At 50.6% G+C, this 23011-nt stretch overlaps 1 protein-coding gene across 12 annotated transcripts in view; it reads left to right on the forward strand.

The window, feature by feature from the left end:
- Positions 1-1067: 1067 nt before the first annotated feature.
- The window catches only part of PLXNA4 (plexin A4), a 418723-nt gene continuing 396779 nt past the window's right edge, over positions 1068-23011 (forward strand). For 3 of the 12 annotated variants that reach the window (XM_035566568.2, XM_035566567.2, XM_035566569.2), the window contains exon 1: positions 2263-2425. The gene's annotated coding sequence lies outside the window, so the exon portion shown is untranslated. Of the gene's footprint in view, positions 1229-1963; positions 2426-2489; positions 2588-23011 lie in introns of those variants that run through there. The other 9 variants (XM_035566562.2, XM_035566564.2, XM_035566563.1 and 6 more) reach the window with 9 other exon arrangements.

Raw genomic sequence — 23011 nt, forward strand, 5'->3', positions numbered from 1 at the left:
TGAGATGATTTTATTTTCTCTCTCTCTTTTTTTTTTTTTTTTTCTTTTTGGGCAGAGACATTTCCCAATTAGCCCAATCAGGCTCGGAGATCCTAGGTGTCAGTAGTGAGTAGGGAGCGAAGGAAGGCACCGGGAGGAATCGAGGCAGAGCAGCCCGAGTTGCTGCCGTGGGAGAGCGGCGGCGGCGCTCGCAGCCCCCGGGCGCGCTCGGAGGCGGCGGCCCCGCTCCTGTCCCCGTCCCTGTCCCCGTCCCCGTCCCCGTCCCCATCCCCTGCAAACTCCGGGACGAGGAAAAGCAGCTTCGGGTCCCCCCTCCGGCGACAACCTTCGCCCCCTCCGCTTTCTCCCCTCTCTCAGAGGTGGGTGGGCTTGGGGAAAGGAGGAGCAACTGGCCACTCTCTGCAAAAAAAAAAAAAAAAAAAAAAAAAAAAAAAAAAAAAAAAGAGAGAGAAACGTAAAAGGATTTTTATTCCCGTTTTTATTTACTTTTTAATAATAATAATAATTATTATCCCTCCCGGGCGTGCTGGGCTGGTGCTCCCACACCTCTCCGAGTATTTATTTTTTTGGGGGGGGAGTGGGAAAAGAGGGGTGTGTGCGTGTTTGCAAAAGAGCCTGGGTGTCAAAGCCCGCTCGGCAGCCACCATTGGCGAGGAGGAAGGGCTGGCTGGGGAGGAAGGGCTGGCGAGACAGCCGCAGTGCGAGCCCTCCCCGGCGGGCAGGAGGCGGCCGCGGAGCCAGGCATGGCCCCGGAGCGCATCCCCCGCTCGGCTCCTGGGTCCCCCCCTCCGTTCTCGATTTAGAGGCTGGGGAGGGGGGGAAGGAAGGGAAGGAAGGGCCGGGGGAAGGTGGGAGGGGGTTGATTTGGGGAAGGAGGGGGGGGGTGGGGGGGGGTGGGGGGGGAGTGAGAAGTGGAGCTGCGTTTTTTTCTTCTCCCCCCCACTCCCCCCCCCCCAACCCTCTGGGCGAGCCAGACGCGGTTTGCCCAGTGCAGGGAGAGGGGCTCTCCGCGTTCCGCCTCCGTGGAGTATTTGGGATTGGAGAGAGAGAGAGACACACGCACACGCACACACACACACACACACACACACAGACCATCTGCAGTGTCAATGCGGCGCCTGCTCTGAAGACTGAAGTGGGGGGAAAGGAGAGGAAAAAAAATATATATATATATATTTAAAAAATAATAATAATAAACCCACCCAAAGCAAGCCAGGAGCTTTCCCAGGTAAGGAACCCCCCCCCCCCTCGCCCTGCTCGGGAAGCGGGGAGCGGAGGGAGGATGCCCCAGAGGATGCCCCGGGAGGGCCGGCGGGGCTGCAGCGGTACCTGCCCTGCACACCTGGGCAAGGCTCCCAGGAGGAGTGTGTCCCCCCCCCCCCCCCGGTGCTTTTTTCCACCCCCCCGGGTCGTGGGAGGGGGTCGGGGCTGTCGGGCAGGGACCCGCAGAGCCGGGGGGGCTCGGGCACGGCCCCTCCGCTGCTCCCATCTCGGGAGGATGCTCGGGGGGGGTGGCAGCGGGGAGCCCCCCTGTCCCCCACCCTCCACATCCCACATCGAGGGGGGGTGGTGGAAGCGTTGTTCGCGTGCCCCCCCCCCCCCAAAACCCGGATATTTTGGTCCCCGGTGGCTTTTTTTCCCCAGGCACAAAGCTCAACTTTTCTCCCCCGAGAAAGCAGCTTCAGCGCTGCGACCTGTCCCTAACCACCCCCCCCCCCGGCCACCCCGACCCCCCCGGGGGGGTTATTCCCCTCCCTCGGTGCCCCAGTGCCTCCCCCGGGCTGGAGGCATTCGCAAACTTTTCCTGCTCCCGACGAGGTTGCAGCTGGACGGGGCTGGAGGCAGAGCCCTTTTCTCGGGGAGGATCGGGCCCCCCCAAAAAAGGCTGACCGACGGACGGGGGGACAGAGGGGCCACCCCCGTCGGGGAACACCGTGTTGGGAAGGGGGAGACCCCCGTCGTTCCCCTTCCCGCAAGGTGCCGGGGAGTTGGGCTGCCGAAATCCCGGCTGCGGAGTCAGCGCTGTAAAAACCTCCCTCCCTCCCTTCCTCCCTCCCTCCGTGTGTGTGTGTGCTGCAACCGAAACCTGCCTATTGATGCTCCGCGTTTATCAGACATATGCCCCTAAATTATGCAGACAGGGAGAAGTGATCTAAACACCGAGCCGCACATGGTTTCGGTGGAAATATAATACTCCGGCAGCAGATGAGTTCCTCCCAGATAAACAAACCCACTTGCTCAGCCCCAGCAGGGCTGAGCGCTGTTTGGGTTTGGAGTGGCTGCATGTGGCTGCTGCATCCCCAGCCCAGAGGAAACCTGCCTGCTGGAGCCCCATCTGCTCCCCGCTGTGGGGAAGGGACGCAGCCCTCGCCTTGCTGGATTCGGGTGTAGGACCTGCACGACTCGCCTTGGCAGAAGGGACCAGGTGGGAAGCGTGTGGCCGCGCTCCTCTCCCTTCAACTTCCACCCCGCGTCTGGCTCCGCTTCGCCCTGCAGCCTCGCCGCCGGGCAGCCAGCGGCAGCCGTGCCACGGAGCTGGCTGGAAACGCACCTGGGTCTTTCGCGGCTTCCCTCCGGCGCCTGGGATGTGAGGTTTTGGGTACGGGAGGATGATCAGGTCAGGGGGGAGAGCGATGCTGGGAGGGAGGTTTGGACCGGGACCCCCAGGATGCTCTTATTGCAAGGGGACAGTGGTGGTGTCAGGGGATTTTTGAAGCCGATGCGACTGCTTGCAGCCTGCTGGGGACTTATCTTGAGCGTGCACCAGCCCTACACAAATATTTCGGAAGGCATAAGGCGTGCTAACTTATTTTCTTTATCTGTCCTCTGTTTCACCTGGGTCTTGTTTATGGAAGCTGGTTAAATCCGCGAGCGGGTGGGACCAGTGGAGCATGGGGTCTCTGTGATTTTAATTACAGCGTGTGCCTCCCAGTGTGAGATTAGGTGCTTCCTCCCCCTGGCTAAGCCACTGTCTTAAGGTCTCAGGGACGAGAGCCACATTTCGTTCATGCTTTGATTGCCTCGGGAAGCGTTTGTGTGTTTGTTTGTGTGCGGGACCCTTCGCCGGAGCCGGGCTTCAAGCGGTGCAACAGATGTGTGCCTGCTTTCCGTGCGCAGCCAGGCTGAAATACTCAACCCCAGCCCTGCCACGAAAGCCTGGGATTTTCTTCCCTCCTCTGCCCAGACCCATCCTCTCGGGGGGTGTCTCCTTTCCTAAAGGACCAGTCCGAGGCTTTTCCTTTCCACCCCATCTTAAATGCGCGGCGCTCGGTGATATCCATAAGATGCAAAATAAATGACAGCCACCCGATCTGAGCACAGTTTATGTCCGAGACGGGTGTTTTAAAATACAGGCTGACGATCAATCACGGTGCTATTGGGAAGCTTTTGCTCGCTGAAGCTTTTTGCTTCAGCCTTGCAGGCGCTGAAGACTGTCGTTAAGTCTGTTCAGCGTGCCTGGCTAGCGGAGGGATGAGTGCTATCGCAAATCCTGGGAGAGAAGCTGAACTTCTCCACCGGGAGAGGAAATATTTGAGCTTTCCCTCGTGCTTTCACCTGCCAGCACTCGCCGTGAGCCTGGTGCTGGGCAGCCCTGTAGATGTGGCCAGGCGAAGGGCTGCGCGCAGCGCCAGCGCTGCTGAGATCTGCCGGGGGGGAGCCAGGAGCCAGCTTCAGCAGCCAGATCCTGGGGGGGGGGGGGGCAGCGAGGAGAGGAGGGATGCCGGAGCCCCTTTTGTGCTGCGTCTTTCTCCTTTTGCTCAATCGCTTTGTCTACCGATCTCCTCGAGGCTGAAGGGTTGCGATAAAACCAACCTCCTTCCCCGAGCGCCGGGCTTTGATTCGCGCGCTCGACGCGCCCCAGGATGAAAAGCCCTGCAAGGTCTTCGGATGCTCGGGTGTGCCGAGGGTTAACACTGCATAGGAATTAATTTCTTGTTTGGAAGGGAACTCTGAAAAGCTTCCTAAAAAGCTGAGGATGACGCTGGCACAGTAGGCTTGTGCTCTACGTGCTAGTGCATTGGGATCCTGCCTGGGGAGGGTGTTGGAGGTAGGGCTTTTGAGTTTTGGAGCTGGTGGTGCCAAAGTTTGTGGCTTGGCATTGCGCGCAGGCATTTTCAAGCACAGTGGCATGCTGTGATCATCTGTCCTGGGAGTCACTTGGCTCTTCTTGATTTATTAGCCCCAATCCCCCTATGATACTGATAGCAACTGAGACCCAGCATCAGCCCTGCGCTGCAGCAGTGATGGGTCTCCAAAGTCTCATGTCCTGCCCCCCCAGCAAAGAATATATTATTCTGGGGTATGACCGTTCCCCTTCACAAAGCCCTCAGATGGCTTGGGGCTCAAAAAACAAAGCCCTTTCTGCTCCCCATCAGTGTGATGAGAGGCTTCAGAGGGCTCTTTCTGACTCCTTCCTTCTTGCTTGTGTTAATAGTCCCCAGCCCCTGCATGCGCCCAAGGCCATGAGACTTCCCGTCTGGGCAGCACGCTGACTTATTGCAGGATGCTAGTGGTGGGCGTGCTTCCCTGCGTGGCTGCCACTGGGCTGAAAAGCACTTTATATCCCCGGGGTTGGAGTTCTCAAGAAGCCTGCGTCAAAAAACCCTCACCCAAAACATAAATAAATACACAGGGTTCCCCAAATGCTTTTCATTCAGGCTGTGAAGTACTTAAACAGTGAGAAAGTATCCTCATTCCTCTGCAAAAGATTGGGAAACTGAGGCAGGGAGAAGCAGAAGGCTCAATCTGACCCCATTTACTGGAGGGACCCCTCGCTCAGCACCATGAGATGCAAAATGAACCCCAAGGTTTTTTTGGAAATGGGAGCGGTGAGCGGTCCCCTGCCCTCAAGCCCATGCTTCCGCAGCCAGAAGTAGTGCTTGATCAGGACAGAGCACTTTTAGGATTGCAATTTTTGCAGTTTAAATGACAGATGGGTGCTGGAAAATGAGAAACCCTCACTTTGGGTGAGCACACGGGCCAGGGGGCAGCTGTGCTCCCATGAAGGTTGGCTTCTGTATATTTAAAATTGGGTATAAAAATATTTTAATGACCCTTGGAAATGGAGTGATCATTGCAAAAATGGGTTGTATTGTGATGTGGACAGTCTGGGTAGTGATTTTCTTGAACTCCATTTTATTTTTTGTTTGTTTGTTATGTTTTTTTTTTTTTTTTTTTTTGTCTCTGTTTTTCTTTGTTCTTCATTGGCCAAATTCTTCATTGCCAATTCTGCCAAATTTTCCTCTTCCTTGCTTGGTCACGTCTTGCAAGGTGCTAAACAGGCAGCCAGGCGAGAGGCTCCAGGTCTCTGCCCTGCATCCCCTGCAGTGGGAATCACTGTTGGTCGCATCTATCCTGCAGCCCTTTCCTTTGGAAAAAGACAAACAGACCAACAAAAAAAATACTCTTTGAACCCTTAGAGGTGCTCTGAGGACTTTGAAAGTTTATTCTTTGCTTTGGAAACCCAATGGTCGTCCCATTCTAGACACCACTAATACACACAGCTCAGCTCTCCAGTGGCACGAAGCTTGCTGGAGACTCAATCTTTGCTGAAGTAGGATGGTGACCACTGCTTCCGCCTCAATGCTGATGCCAGGAGAAGACCCCCAGTGCTCAGGGCTGGAGGAGAGAGAGCCTGAAGTCTTGAGTGGGAGCAGTGACTGGGCTGAAACCCCCATCCCTGCTATGCTGCTTATCAACAGGTAGCTTGGACCTTACTTTGGGGGGATTTTGCTAGGAAGAGAGAGGCTGCCCGCAAAAATGGGACCTGCTTTTACTCCAGACCTTGCTGCCAATGAAGTGTTTAAGGCTGTAAAAGAGAAATCCTGACCCACGAGGCAGGAGGTTGAAGTTCACAGGCTTTGTCTGCGTAGGAATAGAGGCAAGCTGCGGTGAGCAGGGCTGGAGCGACCCAGCAGGGAGCCCTGGCTCCGAGCTCCCCTCCAGCTGCCTCATCCATACACGAGCGGTCTGCTGGGGCTTTCCAAGCCATCAGCCATAAATTTACGGGAGCTGACTGGCACTCGAATCTCCCTTGTCCTTCTGACAGGGCGAATGTGTGGCTCTAATGCAGATAATATGGGGCAGGTTCCCGTCGCAGGCATTTGCATGATATATACTTGCACGCTTCCCCTTCCTCACAGCTCATGCAAGGGGCCGGGGAATAAATCTCAACGCCTGGTGAACCCTCGCAGCGATGCTGCACCCAACGCATGTAAATGGTTGCAAAATGAGCTGCCCTGACCCGGCTGTTGTTTCTCCTTGAGCATAAAACACTACACGAGGGAGGAAAGCGGAGGGTGGTGGAGTCCTTCCATCTCAATATTGTTTTCCTTTGAAATCCTGATGTGATGCTGGACTTGAGGACTGCATGTAATGGTCACGATTTATTTACTCATTGCATCCGAGGCAAGGAACATGCACTTGCCCCTCGATGCTCAACCGATGCTCGAGCGTCTCGGCGCTAAACTGTTTGGAGCCTGAGTTTAGAGTTATAGGGATCGGAGCGGTGAACCAGCAGTAAATCAAACCCTGGATGGCTCCGTACCCGGCTGCGGCGAGATTTAAATTAAAAATATCTCGAAGCACTCATAAGTCAAGCGCTGGAGTTGTGTCAGTCTGGACTTGAGCAGTGAGAGCTGCGCCCCTGTGATACAGAAACCAGGATGAGCCCTTGTATTGATCCCCAGCTTAACGGGGAAATTGCCACTTCGTTTCTTCTTCTCTTCTGTCTTTGCTTTACTTTTCTTTCCTCTTCACTCCTCTCCTGCCCCCAAAGGGAAGGTGGTTGTGCAGGGAAGTTGGGAAAAGGCTGGCAGATTCGCTGCACATACGTGTGGCCCTGCCTGACTTGATTCTGAAAAGGGATTTATTTATTTGTTTGTTTTGTGACCGGGGATTTGTCCGTAATGTAGTGCTGGAAAGAAAACTCATTTAGAGAATAAGGAGGTGTATCCGGTTACAATTGCCTATTGATGGAACAGCAAGTGCTGTGTGTGTGCCACGGCTTTGTTTTATTTTACGGAAACTTATTCTGGGCTGGCAGGGGGAGACTTTGATTTGCCAGAGGGCTGCCCCACAGCCCCCAGCAGGTCCCTTGGCTTCTTCAAGTCTTGTTTTTCCCCATCTATCAAGTGTGGGGGGCTGTGGCACCCCCATCTTGTAGAAGTGACTGTCATCATCTCACAGCGTTTTGCCCTAATGACCTTTACAAATGACTCACTTTTGGTCAACAAGGTGATAAAACCAGTGAGGCTCTGGCTGGGAGATCACTCGCTGGCCTGAGAACTAGCCTGGTGGACAGAGCTAGTAGCCACCGATGGCCACTGACCCATCCCTGGGTCATGTCCCCTTCTTCTGGCAGCTGGGAAAAGGTTTCTGGAGGTGGTGATGGGCAGAGCTGTTCTAGGCTGGGGGGAAAGAAGAGAGAGGAGGTGAGCTGGGAACATAACCACGCTGGTTGTGGAGCTAATCAAAGGCTTTTCCATGTGATTTGGGTACTTTAGTTTAAAAAAAAAGCAAATTAGAATGGGCATGACTTACTAGCATGACTTGCTGGCTTAAAAAAAGTGACTCGCCGGAGTGTGTTGTGAAGCCTGCTTGATTTGTTACGATTTTGGTACAAGTCTCCGATTCTTGCTCAAAGCAGAGCAACAGGTGGAGCTTTGTGAGCGTTACCCTGAGCTGTGCGTGTGCTGGGGGGGGCACGGGGGGGTATTTACACGGCTGATTTCTCCCCTCCAGGTGCGTGACTGCCACAGGGCATCTTCTCTTTTTGGCCCCGCTCTCCCCATCACGGTGTCCTCCTGGCCGGAGGGGGGTTTGTGAGCACTCAGGGACAGCCTGGAGGGGTGGTTATGGGTTTACACCCCAGCTCTGCCCCCGACGGAGCCACCCCAGAAGGGCACTTGCCTCCTCACCCTGAAGAAGGCAGGACTCAGCCCTAAGTCATCCTCCTGTGCTGAGCTGCTATGGTGATGAGTTGCTATAGAAACGCATAGTTAGCATTATTATTTATTAGCAAAAGGTGCTTCTTTTCATCTCCTAAATGCGAGGTTGGTGCCAGGATGAGCCCGGTGCTGGGTGCGGGGTGCTGCCTGTGCGGGTCGGGGGGGTTATCCTTCCCCATGAGCCGGGCTTTAGAGACCGTGCTGTGCAAGCCCAGCGGGCTGAGCTGGTTAAACAAATCCCCCAGTATGTTCCGTCACAGGTCCCTTCCTCCGTCAGATCCTTCCTTTGGAGGGGGATTTGAGCGAAGCGCTTCATTATAATGAGCTTAGTTATTTCCCAACTAGTAATCGCATGTCACCATTTGGTGCAACGGGTTTGCATTAAGTCCTGCAATAATATGTCTATTCATCCATCACAAATACTATATTCACAGGACCTTGTAGCGATTGCCTGGTAAATACCTTCTCTTATCTCTTTGCATGCGCTGCTCCTTGCTGTTTGCTGAAGTCCTGCCCTTTCTGCAAACCCATCTCTCCGTGCTAGCAGGCAGGGAAGCTCCTCCAGTGCTCCTGTCCCAGGCTTCTGCTCTTCCCGAGCCCCCCTGCAGCCGGGCACCCCGCCAGGCTGTGCGGGGAGACGCTGCTGCTCCCGTGCTGGCTGCAACCCGCGGGTGATGCCGTGCTAGGAGTATCCCTCTGCCTTCCCTAACTATCGCTTTCCAGATGCCGTGGGTGGGACAAATCCCACTTTGGGGTTTTCCTTTGCTCCCCAGGAATGAGGACAGCAGTAGGAAGAGGCATCTCCTGTATAGCCTGGGTGCTGAGCACCCAGATGTTCTGTTTTGCAGGATGGGTCATCCAACGAGCATCCTTAAACATCTCCCCAGACATGTCCATGGGTTTGGGGAGTGCCTGGCTGGGCAGCACAGGGGGGATGCAGGGCTGGGTGCCTGGGTTCACGGCTTCCCCTTGAGGCTGGCAGAGCTGCAGAGGTGGCTCTGCGAGGAAACCTCCCCCTGCCCCGCTGTCCTTCACAGCCCAACAGCCCCAGGGATGCTGAATATGCTGCAGAGGGGTGGCTTGGTGGGGCTGGGAGGTGAATGGAGGGGAGGATGGAGGGGTGTCTGGAGGCACTGGGAGCAGCAGGGATGCTTTTTTCCTCCAGCCAGGGCAGATGCAGTGTAGCCTGGAGGTGGAGGGCAAAATGCATGGGCAACCTGTGCTCCCTTGCCCTCCAAAACCCTAAAAACCACCCTCCTCTCCCAAAACAACAAAACAAGAAAACCAAAAATAAACATAGTCAAGAAGAAACTCCGCAGGTTTTCCAGACTTTGGGCTGCTCTGGGCTCTCCGTGCACCTGCAGCAGATGCTCCCCAGAGGGATGAGCCCTGTGGGGTGGGAAGGATGCAGGAATGGCTGGACAACTGCAGGATCCTGCATGTGATGTGTGGGGCAATCTCTGCTGTCGTTTGCAGGCTGTGGCCCTTGAAGTTCCCTGAATCCCCCCTCCTGCCTTCCGTCTCCCCAGCCTGCGACTGGGGAACATCCTTCCCAGCCTTTGAGGGAACAAAAGGAGGCTCTTTAAAGCACCCCCCTCGAGCAGGAATAAAACACCTTCCTTTACAGGGCCCGTTTCATCGCTTGAAGTCAATCCCCTCGGGCTTTGTGTTTCCCTTCTTGGAAGCTGAGCTCCCTGCGGAGAAGAGAGAAAAACACCTGGGGTGCAAGAGCAGGGGTGCAAAAGCAGGGGTTGGGGGCCTTCCTGGGACGGGTAGCTTGGAGGTGGAAAGAGGGATGGGGATGGGGGGCTGAATGCTCAGCCTTCCCCCTGCCAGAATCCCCTGAGATCCCTGAGATTCCTGCAGCTTTTAAGTGTAATGCCAGTGGCTGGATGCATACCCAGGCAGGATGCAAGGTGTGGAAAGTGTGTTTTTGTTTGGGCTGCACCTCCCTGCATGCAGGGGAGGAGCAGAGCACACTTTCTGTGCTCCTGGGTGTTCTGCAAGTGCCACCCCCTCTTATTCCCAGTGCAATTAAGCATAACACTACTTGGGACCTACCCCAAAGGAAGGAGACTGGAGATAGTGAAAATTTGCTATGTTTTGGTAGGGTCACCCATGTGAAGGTGGAGCTAGAGGGATCATATTTTGCTTCTACCATCACTTTTCTCCATCCTGAGCTGCCTGGAAATTTGGTTGTAGCACCAATGTGCTTGGAGAGAGGTCGTTCAAGGGATACCAAGGTGGGATGCCACCTTGGATCCCACCAGCTCTGAGAGCATCAAGTCTTGGGTCTCTCCCCAAACACCAGCTGTGAGCTGTCATTTCAACTGCTGGACTCGGAACATCTTTGCAGTCTTCGTCTTTCCCTCCCTGGTCAAGCTTTTCACCATGGTCCAGGGAGGGCAGGAGGCACAGGGCATCCCTGGTGCTGCACCTCTCTGCCCAGCTGGAAGAGGGAGAAGGGAAGGGAGGGAGGGGAGCTGCATGTGGCAAGAGCTGGATACTAAAAGCAGTGACTGTCAGAGCCATTCAGAAAGGATTTTTTTCCTTCCCTTATAATGGTGTTGCTGCCCTTGCTTGCCTTAGCCATTCAAACAGCTCAAAGGGATGCCTTGGAATGAAAGTAACAACTTTTAGGACAAATTTCTTACTGCATAACATCTCAAAGAAAGCAGGAAAAGGAAATGGCAAGCGGGCATAATTAGGTAAGTATTACCCATTAGGAAGGGGAAGGAGCTATCACATCGATTTCCATTTCCTTCTTATTTTACATGCCTGATTTTTCCGCCTCTCCAGGAGGCGGTGTGTGAAGTAGGTCTCTCCTTAGCACAGAGAAGTAAATAATCAGAACACGGTGCACTGCTAAACTCTTCCCAAAGCCTTCCAAATCTGGACTAAGCTGAGGATTTTTTAGCATCTTCACAAGCTCAGCTGAACTTTCCAGCATCCTTGAGACCTGGTAGAAATAATTTCTTGTGTTTGTGCTGGGGAACCAAGGTGCAGGCGGGTAGCGGGGCTGGCACATTCTCGGTGTGACCGTCTGTCTGTTCATATTTCCCACTTTTTTTTTTTTTTTCCTATTTTGCATGGAAATAGAGATAACTCTTTGCCCCCCAGTTGCTTCCAAATGTTTGGGGTGTTTGCAGTGTTGAACCCCCCAGAGATGCCTTGATGCACAGCAGGGTTGAGTCCCCCAGGCCACCACCAGGTCCACCCTTGTGCATCCCCATGTCCTTCCACCTGTGGGACCCCCTTTTTTTTTCCTCCCCCATTCCTCAGGTTTCTCTCCCAGCTGTGCCCTCTGTTACCCCTCAGGATAACGCATCCCAGCACGGGCTGCAATTACAAACCCATCAGTGGGCGAACGCGACGCGTTTTGGCAAAGGAAGCGGGATGGCTACACCCTGCAGGAGAAGCACTCGCCTCCTCCCTCACCCGCCCCCTGCTCCAGAGGCTGTAAGTGATGTGATTAAAGGCTGTCAGAAACTGCTGTCGTTGGCACAGTCTGTGGCTGACACCAGGCAGCCCTCAGACTTTGACTCAGCCGAGGCTCACACACACGCACGTGCACTGTGCGTTATGTATGAGCCAGAGAAAAGGCAGTTTTTTGCATGCACCACCCTTTTTCCTGATGATTGGGTCTGTTTTTGCATTATCTTTAGAGAAGAAGTCTTGAGTGTCCCACAGTGTAAGAAAGATTTGGGTTTTTCATGGCATTGCACTGCCAGCACCTGTCCAAATCTCTCATTCATTTGCACTTGAAGCTGAAATTCCTTTTTCCTTTAGGTGAGACTACTTGCACACAAGCATATATAACTATGTGTATAAAACATATGCATTTTTACACACACATGAAAAATAAACATGCTTAGAAAATGCCGTTCTGGTCACCCAGTGCTTTTCTCAGTTCACTGCCAATTTTGCCCACTGTTAGGAAAGGTCTTGAAGGTCCAGGATGAGATTTCTGGAGCAGAAGTTTGGCTGCACAGCCAGAGAGAGGAGGCATTTAGGACAAGTCCAGTTCTTATTCCTCCACCATCACTTGATTTCTGTGCAATTCCTTAGGCACTGGAGGGAGAAGGATTTTTTTTTTTTTCTAGTTTGTAGGGAGGAGAGAGAAGAAAGGAAAAAGTTTGGGGTCTTGCTCCACCAGAGGACTGGGAATAAATGGTGCAATCCTGGAAAAGCCTTTGTGTCTGGGAACGTGGCTTCCAGTGAGCTGGGTTACTTTAATGTTTTTTCAGAAGGTGCTGGTCTGGTGCAGGCACTGCTGATGGCAAAGGGGTCACTCAGGGAATGCTCACCTGCTCTGCCTACCCTCCTTTTGGGTATGGGTGTGTGTGGAGGAAAATTCTGAGGCACCTCCATACCTGCATGAGTATTTGCAAAAGTTACAGCATGATGTAGAGAGATGCAACAGTGAATTGGACGAGAAAAACATGGTCCCATCCATGCATAAGTTTCATTTGGTGGTTGCCCTCTCTCCCCTTTCCATCTTTCCTTCTCCTTCCCTGGTAACACAGAGGCAGCTTTATTTTATAATAAGCAAAAAGGTCTCCAGGTGCAGGTTTGTGCTGTTCTGCAGCTCCCTGAGACTTATTTTGCCACCCATAATTTGCCTCTTCCAAGGTCTCCTCGTGGGCAGAAGGTTATTACAGAAACTGCCTAGTCCCAAACACAGACAAAACCTCAGGTCAGGGTTAAGAGGGAGTGGATTTTAAGCTGCAATATGTTGTTGCTGAAGCAGGGTGCTTGGCAGAAGGGACCCAAACCTGCCCGTGGTGATGCCGCTACGTGGTGGGAAACATGGATGGAGGGGTGGTAGATGAATGTCTCCGGCCTTCCTACACAGAGGAAAGAATCAAATGTCTGCCCTATATCAAATATCATGCTCAATTCCTGTGGGACTGAGTTATTGGTGAGGAGGAAGCTGACCTTCTCCCGTATTTATGAACTGAATCTCGCGTTTGCTTTGTTTTTGATTTTTTTCCCCCTCCTGTTGCAGAAGGAGTGCAACACTTCATTTCCCAGGAAATAATATTTTCTTCATTTTCTCCCGTGGTGCGGTTACTCTTTTTTTTTTTTTTTTCTAAATGTTGGTTCAGATGATCAAGCTTTCTTCCCTTCAGCTTTCCTTGCTTTACAGCTCGCTTGGCACGCCGGGCCCTTGCTGCCCACGTCTGTGCGAGACCATCAGTTTTGCTGGAGCCTGGGGGTATTCCCCTCTTACGGCTGCTGAGGGTGAACAAATTCTCCTGGAACTGGACAAACATGTTATTATTTTAATAGTCACACCCCAGCAAGCTTTAGAATTAACAGTCAGTGTTTCCCTTATTGCTGCATATGTCTATCCTTCCTCCAGGCTGCTTTATCTGCAGCCTTCCCTGATGCAGTCTTCTCTGCAGATCCTTTCCTGCAAGTGCTGGTCAGGAGCATCTTCAGAGCAACGAGTCCTTCAGAGCCCCACGTCCTTTTCCTTCCTCTTCTGCCCATGGAGAGCAGAGTTTTTGGAAGCTCAAGAGCTCTGTTTCCGACACATAGGTCCCTTGGAGATATTTGAAGGTACTTTGCTGAAGTTCACAGGTGACTTTAGAAAACCTTGGCCATTGCGTTCATGCTTGTGTATATATATATATATATTAATCTGTTCTCTCTTCCCTCCTGTTTTCTTTCTCTGTCAGGAATCCAGCTGTGCAACATGTGGCACTTGTAGAACTTGGAAGGCAGGAAGATCAAGCAAACACAGAGCTTTCAGCAGAAGAGATAAATTTCCAGGCTAAATTCAAGCCACGTAGACCCAGTCTGTTTTAGTTTTAAAGCTCTGCTGGTAGTGATGTGTGGGAGCTGTAGATATAAAGCCAAGGAGAGAAGAAGAGTTTATTTGTATTATTTCTGGCACCTCTGTAGAAAAACCTCTGTTCTGAGGTCGTGGTGCTTGGCACAATGTTAGTCTGCATGGGTCCTACCAGTGAAACTGCCTGTTGAGTGCTACCTTCATGCATGATTTGAAGGCAGAGAAAAGAGGGAATTTTCTTCCCGAAACGAGTATTGTAGCTGCACGAGGAATGTGTCAGATTTGTGGGGGTGGATGGCATGCAGATGGCCACAGAGCAGAAATATTTTGTTATTCATAACCCATTGAGTTGCGAGAGCATTTTTTGCACCTGTGGACACCGCTACAATTTTTATCCCAGCCCTCTGGCACCGGGCAGGACCGCAGCTGCAAGGTGTTGGCTCCCCATGCAGGCAGCTGATGGGGGATTTCCTACCTGCAGAGAACACAACAGGGTGTGATGGGCGCATAGTGTTGAGCCATGGCCATGGATTTGGAGCCTGATTTGGTCCAGGCATCTTCTGTGTTTCCTGGGTGTATTTGCTAGCACTGACCTCGCAAGGGTCCATCTGGCAAAGGGGTGTTAGGTGGGCTTGCAGCTTTTTGGAGGAGTCCCTGTCCATCCTTAGTGCTAAGCTTTTGTTTTAGTAAGTTTAAAAAAAGCAAATAAACCCACAAGTGGCACCCAGATGTGCTCCCCAGGCCCATCCTAATAAGCTCAGCAGCACCCATTGCGAACCAAAGCTGCATTCAGCCTAACCCCACCGCCAACAAGGTGAACTGCATTTCCCTCCCTCTCTAACGCAAGCAAAAGATTTACAGGTTCTAACTTTTGAAACCGGGGCGAATTTGAGCCCAGCCTCCTGTCGGAGAGCTTGCCTCATGTCATGAAAATCCATCTGCAGCCACCCGAGCCTCCCCGCCAGCCCCAGACTGCATGTCCCAGCCCATCGGGAGCTGGGGCTGCAGCCCAGATGATGCTCCTGAATCAGAGCGGTTTTGTCCACATCCCAGAAAAGGCAGGGGTTCACAGGCATGGGCTTGCATGCTTTTGATGGTATTTAGGAGTTGTGCTGCTCAAAGTGCAGCTGTTGGCTCTCATGCTGGATCTCCCTCTGTCCTAGAGCGGGAGGAGCAGAGGGATGGAGGCAGTGGGAACACGGGGCAGGCTTGCATTGCGATGCACTGTGAGGAGCAGAAGGACATGTGGAGAGCAGTCCTCAGTGGCTCTTGATCTTTCAGCACCTGCGCATCTGCTCTGTGGTGTTTCTCTGGGTCTTGCATCCTATTACCAAAAGCTCCATTGCTAATGCCCAGGATTTCACCAGCAGAGGTGACCTTCCCACACCCCCACCTTCCCCATGCCCCCAACACAGGTGCTTTTAGACTGTATGTGAGCAGACAAGGGTAAAGCAGATGGTGTTTGAATCTGGATTAAATTAGAGTTTGGGGTGACATTTTGCTCACAGCTGACTGAGCAAACAAGCAACTTTCTTCTGGGTAGTAAGATCCAGATCTGAAACCGCTGGTTAGTGCAACCCACTAAACTATCTTTTGCAGACTGAAAGAGCTCACAGGACTGTTTGTGGTGCTGGCTTTTCTGTGTAACACCCATCCTCATACAGCTGATGCTTTGTGGTGATGCATCTGCAATTGGGAGGCTGTGCAAACAGCTAAAATAATTGAATCACCCTCCTTGTGGCTGCTCTGGGGTGACGTTGATTTGCTGATAGCATCGTGCTAAGTGAAGGGTCAGATCCTGCAAAGTGCAGAGCATCTGCACCTTCCATCTGTGTCCAGGAGCCTGGCCCAGGGGAGATATTTACGGAAGGGGAAAGAGAGAATTTGCCTTTTGCAACTGTGTTTTGCAGCAGCAGCAAGCTGCCTACCGAGTGCCGTTGCTGGCGGCTGCCTGGCAGTGTCTCCTCCCAGTGTTTGTCACTGCGGGGATGCACCCGTATAGATTGCAGAGAGCTTTAGCAGCAGAGGGGATTGATCAGACACCTCCTCCCTTCCTCCCACCAGCTCTGCAGGCCGGGTGCCAGCAGCCTGTATCATTTCAGGACGCCCTGGACTCGTCCGTGCAGACACATGGCTGAGTACAGTGACCACTGGACTATTTAAAGCAACTTCAACAATGACACTTGAGCATGTAATGCACCTATTCTGCTGAGGCTGGCAAAGTGCTTGCAGAGTGGATGGGTTTAAGACTGATGGGAATTTACCAGTCTGGAGCCATTAGGGTATGCGTGTGTTCCTAAAACCTGCACCGTAGGATAAAATAATTGAGAAAATCAGCTATAAAGAACGTTCCCCTGGTGCTGCACACATGGCTCTGCAGAATAACAGTTGTGTTTCTGTGGCAGTGAGCTGGGGATTGAGCACATGGGCTGTGGTTCTGGCTCATCCATGCTGACTCTGTGTCACCTTGGCCAAGCCCTCTCCTCCCTGGACCTCTGTCTCCCTGGGGTGTTTCTGGATGGAAACTTCTGGAGATGGGTTCTGGATATTAGTAGGAATATTTGGTTATTTTTGCAAGCAGCAATGTATTATTTTACCGAGCGGAGCTGAAATGGTCCTTCAGGACAAGGTGTGATGTGTTAGGATGATGTACGACAGGATGGCAAAATAACAGCAAGGTCACGTCATCAGGGTCTGCACCACCTGCTCTTCCCAAAGTCCGTGTGGTTTTAAAATATTTAGTTATAGTCTGTAAGTGAGAGCTGCTGCTCCTGATTCTGTGAAGTCTCATGATGTGGTAACATATTCTAGGCTTGGTGTTAAATATTGGTGTTGAGAAGGAGTTGGAAGGGGATTGGATTGTCCTTTGCTCATGCAGCCTCTACTTAACACACATAGAATGGCTCAGGAATATTCCATGCATTATGGAATATTGTTTGTTTCTAAACTTCAGCAGTTACCTTGCTCTTTTTTACCCCCTCTTTTTATTTCTTGCCTTCGCACCTCTTGTTTTAATACGTTTTCTAAGCTCACGAGCAAGCCAAAAACAGAGTTTTCTCCCCCAGACTTTAATCTTGTATAACTGATTTGACCTCAGATGTGTCAGTAGCTGGAGGAAGCCCATCTCAGGGGAATCAGGAGAGTCAGGAGCTGTGGGATCAATGCACTATTCATGAAGGGGGAATGTTTTAGTTCTTACAGAACTTGCAAATCTGCAATCTGCCCACGTGTCCCAGTCTCTTCTCATATCCCTTTTACTAAATTGTCTCTACCCAGTTTTTTTTTTCTCCCTCCTCCACTTCCAGCCTTCCCTTCCTTGTGTCACAGCCTCCTCCTCTTTTGCTTGCCAGTTGGGTTAATTAAGCTGAGCTGCAGCATAACTCCATCAGGGAGCACAGAAGAGTTTTCCTTTGCAGCAGTGCTTAGCACCACAGCAGCCTCCAGCTGACACAGTGAATAAGTGTAGGGAAAACCTGCTTAGTCCCTTCATCCCTGATGTTGAGCATGTTTTACTCATCCTGTGGTGGTAGCCCAAGTGCCATCTGATCCGTCCTGGGAGTGGTGGCAAAGGCAAATCCTCTACCTGTGACTTACCGATTATTAGGTGCTGTAACCTAGTCAAATTTAGACACTTTCAGGCATATCCAGAAGATCCCCTTGACAGCAGGAGCGGACTCTCCCAATTATGACTACCTGCTCCAAAGCAAGGAATCTTTCCAGTAAGACAGTGGAAGGAATGTAACTAAGGTCAAACACACACAAAAATATTATTAACTTGCAAAAACTTTTCTCCTAATTTAGTTCTCAGAATTACCCAAGCAATTGTGAATGCAACTTTCTCCAGAGATGTTAGCCCGCGGCAGACACCGAGCTGGGGAAATTGTCCACTGAGCAGTTAATGTCTGTCAAGGTAATGAGGACCTTAAAACTGAGTCCTACTATAGAACATGTCAGGCAACCTGAGCTATAGGTGTTGCTGTTAATGCTTGGTGTAATTATGTATGCATACCTGCCCTGAACTGGTTGTAGAGAAATTGCCTAATTCTGTGCAAAAATAAATGCCTGTATGCTGTACAGGACACATTTGTGTTTCCCTTTGCAAATGCAGCCTGCGTGTACATATACAACATCAGCTCTCTTCTAATCTTCCTGTTAACAAACAGCATGTGATTATCTTTTTTGGCCTGTATTAGCACAATTCGGTCTCTTGTCTAGATCAGATCCTGGCCATAGGTGCCCTGTCTTGTTCGGCGATATCTCAAGGTGTAATTAGGAGCTGGTTATCCTGCAGCAACAGCTGGGCAGGGCTCTAAGAATAACTTCCCATTGGCCTATGTATGTCTTGGCAGCAGCTAGGTTGTCCTCTGCCTTGCAGCGAAGAGTCACTGGAAGAGAAAATTATGGACAAGTTTGCAATAGTTTGCTCATATTATTATTATTGTTGTTATTATTAATTTGGAAGAGGAGGAGTTGTGTTATTGATTCTCTGCTGAAAGTGCTGTTTGTGGTCTTCCTTTGTCTTCTTCCCAGCCTGTAAAGTGGGGCTTCGTGGGACTGTGGTAGTACTGACTTCAGGGATGGATGTCTAACTGCTGTTTTTTCTTCTTTTTTCTTTTTTTCCATTTTTTTTTTTTTTCCCCAAATGATCACAAAGCTGCTGCTTATCAGGGCTGTGTCCATACCGCCTCATTACAGCTATCAGCAGAACAAGTAGTCAATCCCCCTTGCTGCTGCTGGGCTTGAAATTGTGTCTCAGCTGGATGTCTCTGCTAGAGCAAGCATCGGGCTCTCCATCAGAGCCTTGCCACTTTGTTTGCCTTTTGGATCGGGTGACATCTCAAAAAACTCCAAGTCAAGTGGGGACGGAAGGTTTTAGCCAAAGCACTCTGAGGGGAAGTCCTCTGAAAGGATATCTTTCGTTTGGGCTCATCTCAGACATTTTTTCTTAGGGGGAATCTCCGAACACAGAAGCTGCACTGAGGCCTGCTTTGCTTAGAACTTGACAAAAAGTGTTTTTATGGCAGTACAGTTGCAATTTGCAAGCAATTTTAATGCAGTTTTTATTACATTTGCTAAGGAGAACCAAGTAAAGAATGCAGTAGATTACTGTTGTTCAGAAAATGTCTATTTTCCACTGTAGTTTTCCATCTGTAAAGAAGAAGTTATGTTTTGTAGCAATCTCATATCTGCAGAAGATGCCTGGAATTTGGAGATGGTGAACTTTGGGGCAGAAATATGGACTAGGCAGCCTTCTGAGATCTCTTAACAACCTCTTTTCAAGCCCATAGGGCCAGAAAAAATAGGATACTTTAAAGTGGAATGAAGTATAGACTTTAACACACACAAGTTGCTCAGAGGAGCTGTGGCTGCCCCATCCCTGGCAGTGCCCGAGGCCAGGCTGGATGGGGCTGGGGGCAGCCTGGGCTGGTGGGAGGTGTACCTGCCAATGGCAGGGGGCTGGAATGAGATGACATTTAAGGTTTCTTCCAACCCAAACCATTCTTTGATTCACGAGGTTATGAATTAATGAGTTTGGGACCTAATTGCCCTAGGTGCTACAGAAACATGGAAAAAGACTGTCCCTCTTCTGACCTGCTCGGGGGCTGAAGGACGGAACAGATGGTGCAAGAGCTGTCGTGTTAAAGGCAGAGCGATAAAATGAACGGCATGTGTCTGCCCAGGAAGTTCATGGGGGCACAAAGACTTACCCAGAAGCACTTCTGAATTTGGTCATTTACGAATTTGGTCAGAATTAGTGTGAAACAAGTAGTCTAATATTTTTTCCATGATCCCCAGTATGGACGTCACCATAAAAGTATCGCTAATGGCTGCAGTAAACCAAAGCTTTCATTTAGGATTGGAAGGGAAAATGCCAGTCAGCACTGCTTCTTCCTGCTAGTGATAATGTGTGTGTTGGAGTCAGGATCTGGCTGAGATGTGAGATGGTCCAGCCACCCCTGCTTTATGGGACTGTACTCACTAATCCCTGTCCTTAGCCTTTCACGTGGGAAGATGAAGCTGAAGGATTTGCTGCATCAGATATTTTGTTCCACCTACCCTATCCACGGCCAGTGGCTGGTGTTCCAAAACAGTTTGGATACCTGCCACAGAATGAAAGAAGGAAATTTTATGCTGTATAAAGCATAATGGGAGTTTCTGTTCTTGCCTGTGCTGCAAACCCTGTGTCACTGAAGAGAAATCACCGTCCCTCTCTCTCTGTTCCTTCCCAGCAATACAGGACCGTTAATGGCATTTTCTTTATGTTCCTTCTCCTGCTGTGTGTTCAGCCTATTTCTGAGCGTAAGGTTTTTGCAGGATTGATGGTCCTTACTCCAGAGGATCCTGGATCTCGGCAAGTACCCTTGCTCTGCATTAATCATTTTAAGCTGGGCAATTTTGCAGTCATTATATGAGTGAGCATCTCTGAGCCATCAAGCACAGGTAACTGGTTATTGAGGCTCATCCGGTTTGCAGAAAGCCTGATCCTACACAGCAAATACACTGGATCTTTGTCCCGCTTAATTTCCAAGCTTTATTCCCCATCATGGTATCATCTTTGATTTTTCCCATCCTGTTGCTTTTACCCTATGCTTCTCAGGCTGCTCTGCTCCAGCTGCCTTTTGAATATGTAGTAAAATCTCAGGCTTTGAAGATTGGGGATTCTCTCCTGGCTTCTTTGCAAGTGGTTTCTCCAGCTCCAAATATAGATCTCAGTGCTCCAGCAAGCAGTAGATCAAGGTTTAAAGGTTTTGTTTTTCCTGCAAGCCCTGTGTTTTATCCTTGCTGGTGCTGCTTGTAGATATACAGAGTGAAATAGCCAGGGATCACAAAGTCACTGTGAATTTGGAGTTGCTCTCTGTGCCAGGCTTTCAGGAGACAGCTGAAGTATGGTCTCTGTCTTATGAGATTTGGCTCTTCATGGATTTATACAGTGCTAATTACAAGACTTCAGCCTGAGAGAGAGGAATTGTGTCTCACAGATCTTCCTAAGACTGCAAAGCAGGGGGAAACATCCACCCACCGGCATTCAATGCAACAGAAACTGTGTTCTACAGCCTCAGCCAAAAACAAAATAGCTGCCTGCTGGCTCGGGGAGAAACCTGAGGTCTGAGACCCTTTTGCAGGGTTTTAGGGTTCACTTCTGGACTAGGTCCAGAAAATTTTAACGCTTCATTTGAGTACCTTTCAGAGCCCCAGAGGCCTTGAAGAGAATTTTTGAGTGTAGGTGCAGCTTGTGAGGAAGAAAATGTAAATTTTTTTTTTTCATGGCTGTCCTACGATGCTGTACTTGATACACCAGCTGGGAAGACCTGCTGGGATGAAACCCAGTTCATTTTCTTTTCCATATGCATCATCCCTTTAGGGGCAGGGGCTGTGGTTATTGCTCTTTGTGTCTAAAGTCACAATCCGATCAGGGTCTCCTGAGCTGCGAGTGCCATTTAATTTCTTGGCCATTGCCATCCCCATGAGGGCTGCACCTCAGTGAAATACAGTAGAAAAACATTTTGTAGTGGGGAAGGCGAAACTCCAGAAGTGTATGGTGGTTTTCACAGGGGAAAAGAATAGGAATTTGAAGCAGAAGTTAACCTGTCACTCTGCATTTTGGCAGTTCTTCACTTTTCTCAATGCTTTGGACCTATACGGTCTAATAAAGATGTTCCTCAGAATGGGATCAACAATGTAAGGCGCTTTTGTGACATGGTGTGCTCTGGTAATAACTGTTTGTTTGGGGTGTTTAACATTTCCCCAGTTGCCTGTATAAGGAATATTTTTAATAGTTGTCCTCAGAATAATTTTGGGAGACTGGGAAATAGTGATCTGCATTGTGGAGGGGGGAACTCACCCATGGAGACTCACAGGCAAGCCTGCTCCAGAAAACAGAGTTTAACCCCGGTCTCTGGATTTGTAGGTCATTTCCATGACCTCAAAACTCCATTCTTGTTTCTGTGGCACTGAATATTTGTGTTCTTTCACTCGAGTCTCTGTGTAGCAAATTCCTGGAGGAACCAAGAAATCATTACAAGCCTCTCCCGTCTCCCTTCCAAGCACAAAGGAGCACAGCTCTGACCTGATTTTGCTGGTAGGAAACCAAGTCTGAAACGCAGGGAGAAACAGCATCCACATGCAGTTTTCTCAGACGGGAAATCAGGAAGAAAGGAATAAAGTCCCACTCATGGCAAATGTTAATCCTCTCACTTAATACGCTTCTGGCAGATGCACAGGTAACAAGGTGATGGGCACCATCCGAGTGCCTGAATGGAATAATCTGCGTGATGAGTGAATGCCACGTTGTGTCGCTGGAGCTTAAGTGCCTTGCAAGCAACCCATTGCTGAAATTAATCTCTCTATTTGGGACAAGCTGCAGCTTGTGCTGGGATCTGTTCATTGTGGTGAGCTCCAAAGAAAAGATGCTCTGATGCTGGATGCCCTCAAAGAGAGACTTGCCTTCGCTTTGCGAAAAGGCATCAGACAGGTTGTAAGTTCAGGGAGAAAGGATTTAGCTGAAGTTAGAAGCCGGCCTTTGTCGGGGGAGTTGTCGACAATGTGTCTGTATGTGTTTTCTTGCCATGCCGGCTCCCAAAGAAAAGCGCCTATCCATGGTAATCAGGGCTTATTAAAGGAAGCCAGGAAAAAAAAAAAAACTTTAGCTGAGATTAAAGGGATTGTGTAGTTGCACTTGGTGCTGAATTGCTGTGTGCTGGCTCCATGGCTGGACGTCTGCCTTGTCAGCATCTGTGTGTGGCCTCCCGTGTCCCAGCAAATGAATAGCTGTGCCTGAGCAGAGCAAAAGCAAACAGAGGAGTGTGCTGCCTGATTAATGCTGGGCTTCATTAACCGCCGAGCCTGTGCTCTTGGCATTGCCCTGGGTGCTGTTGGCTTCCTCCTAACTAGGTGCTCCCTGGTGAAGAACCCATTGGGGTCCATCTGAGCCTGCTCCACCATGCGCTGGGACCCTGGGTTGGTGTTGGATCTGCTCTGCAGAAGGGGTTGGTGGATTTGTTCCGCTCCTGGAGCTGGTTTTGGGCCTGTTTTTGTTCTCTTCTAGGTTTAAATGTGTGTTTTGCTCTGAGTCCTTGGCTGGAGCTGGACTCAGAGTAGGTTTTCTTCCATGGCTCTTTGCAGCCAGTCCCATGCGTGGCTGTTCTCGTGAAATGTTGCTGCTGACCTTGCGGTGTCCCTGCTGCAGAAGGCACCGATGGCAGGGGACCTGGTGATTTGAATCCGTCTGCCACCTTTGGTAGCAGGAGGGTAGTGTGTGTGTGAA

This window comes from Cygnus atratus, chromosome 1, assembly GCF_013377495.2.
Source record: "Cygnus atratus isolate AKBS03 ecotype Queensland, Australia chromosome 1, CAtr_DNAZoo_HiC_assembly, whole genome shotgun sequence".
NCBI classification, from domain to species: Eukaryota; Metazoa; Chordata; class Aves; order Anseriformes; family Anatidae; genus Cygnus; species Cygnus atratus.